Below are 2,590 nucleotides of genomic sequence, written 5' to 3'. Positions count from 1 at the left end.
AACTCCACGGGGTAGGGCCTTGCATCTTTGCATGGGTCTTTAGCACTTAGCACAAAGTCTAGGTCCCCCCAGACAACCAGACATTATTTTCCACTGGAGGTGCCTCCTTCCTAGAGAAGCTTCAAGCTCAGTCTCCTTAGTGAGCTTTGCTGTGTAACATGCACTGATATAGGTCTGTAAGGGTACTAGGAATATAGAGAGTAGCAAAGAGTCTGCAGACTATGAGCCTGATCACACATCATTTAAGTCGGTTGGAATTTTCTCTTGCCATCAGTTAGAGCAGGATGGAGTCCAAGGCATGGCAGGTAATGGAAATCAATCTGTACGGTAATTACATTGTAGTAATCCAAAGAGGAGCCCAAATGTCTTTAACAGATGTAAGGTAGGTAGAAGAGGTCTGACTCGATGATGGAGCACCTGAACTCCAGCATAGAGAGTCAGTGCTATGGAAAGGCAAATGATGGCATAACCTCATGGGGGTTTTCTGTACCAGATAGGGTAGTGGCTTGGAAACAGCTAGTGACTCCCACACACATTCTCAATCAGAACAAGCCATGCCAGACCTGTAGATTTCAAATGTTGACCCTATTTCTCAAAGTGGCCCCAGTTTCTCATTCCTAGAGTTAATGTGGGGGATGCTCGGCCTGAATTAAACATGATTCTGTCCGTGCTTTGGTCAGTGGACATTTGATGTGGCCTTTCAGGGGAAAACAATGCCCGGAGGAACAGCCTGCTCTCTCCTTAATCTTTTATGAAGCCAAAGGTGTGTAGAACCATGGAGCCAAACCGCAAAGTGGACAGAAGGACAGCCATGCAGTGGAAGGTTTCAAAACACATTTTTTTGCCTTGAAACAACTAGCTTTTTGTTGTAACAAAAATATCATTAGAAAACAGCTGAGTCCAGATCTGTTGTTTTGAACTCAGATCTGGATGTGGGTTGTAGTTTAGCAGTTTTGTTGTGATATATCACTGGTACGAATGCTTTGGTGCTCTTTTAATGTGGCAAGAAACGCTCTTGTTTCTAAGTAGTGGCCTTGCAATTACTACATAGATACTTTTATTAAGGACATACTTCTGTCAACAGCCTCTGGCATGAGCCCTCTTCCTTCAAACCACACATTGCATCCCAATGGTAAGGTCCATTCTTTTGGTTTCCTTTTGTAAGCTCTTAGCAGTGTGATCAAACTGTCCAAAGAAGGGTGTTGACGAACTATTGGAGCAGTCGGGCATAGATTAGGGAAGTCAGCGTGCCTGGCAATGGATCAGCCAACAGATCTGTTCTGATGGCTGATCTGTTTTTTTCCCTGTGCTCTCCTACAACAATAATGTGTAGGACTGAACCAGAAATAAAGAATTTTCCTGGGAAATTGTGTGAAGTCCTGCATGCAGTGAACCTGGGATTGTCTGTGGGTGTGCCTGCCTGGCACAAGGCAGTGTGGCGGAGAGGCCTGAGATAGCTTGGATACCAGAGGCAATGTAGCTCTGTTAGCAGGGCACCGAGCCAGACTAATTAGCTGTGATGAGCAGGACTGATGCTGCTTCTGATACCCCACACCCATTGAGGAAGAATCTGACACACAGGGCTAAGGACCGCTCAGGCCAGGGACAGACATCCCACTTTTACCAGTATGGCTAGGGACGGCAGTTACACATAAACCAGTTTAAGTGGTTGTAAACCTAAACTGGTTACAGCCTGCAACTTAAACCTGTTTAAGTGATCAGAAACCGGTTTAAACCTGTAATAGAACAGACGTTCAGTGCGCAGAAACCAGTTTCAAAATGGCTGAAACCAACTTAAGAGAAACCTGGTTGAATGTTGTATCAGACTTAACTGACTGAGTTCAAACTGGTTTATGCAATGTCTGTCCTAGGCCTGCGATGGGAAGTGGGTTTTTATCTGTAACAGAAGTTCTGCGCACATACATTGACTTAAAAAAGGGCAGAACCAGGTCTAACATTAGCTCCTCTGGGCAAACTGGTAGTGAACTGAACGCATTTCAACTGCGCCATTGATGGAAACAATGCTGGCCGCGAAACGAGGTCAGCCACCCAGGCAACTTTTAGCACGTTACTTTATATAACCCACAAATGCGCAATTGCCATTCTGGTTTTTAACTGTGCAGCTAAATTCACGTGCTAAAAGTCAGTCGGGCCACGGCCCCGGGCAGCCCACCCTGTTCCTATGAAAAACGGCATAACTTAAGATTGATTTCGCCTCGGTCTTTTCAAACGCCTGCACCCAGCCTTAGGACTGCCAGCTTGCAGAGGTGTTGAATTGTTCGGGTTCGTAGATTTTAGGGCTGGAAGAGACCTCGTAAGATCTGGGGGTTGCAGAGGGTGCGACAGATCTCCCACAGCGCTTGCAGCACCCCCGGGGTGGGTGGGGGGCACCCTGCTGCAGGCCTCGGGACTGGGAGAGCCGAGCAGCGCCTCCTGCTCGCCTCGGGGCCCGGCTGTGAGGCGCGCACGGCCTCGCGAGGCCTACGACGGGCGAGGCGGGAGGGGACTACGAGTCCCAGAGGGCTCTGCGCGGCGGGGGCGGGGCGAGGCGGGCGGAGACTACGAGTCCCAGAGGGCTCCGCGCGGCGGG

This window comes from Gavialis gangeticus, unplaced genomic scaffold (assembly GCF_001723915.1).
Source record: "Gavialis gangeticus isolate Ggan-Ray unplaced genomic scaffold, GavGan_comp1, whole genome shotgun sequence".
NCBI lineage: Eukaryota > Metazoa > Chordata > Crocodylia > Gavialidae > Gavialis > Gavialis gangeticus.
The sequence above is the reverse complement of the archived record's forward strand: the minus strand, read 5'-3'. Positions refer to the sequence as shown.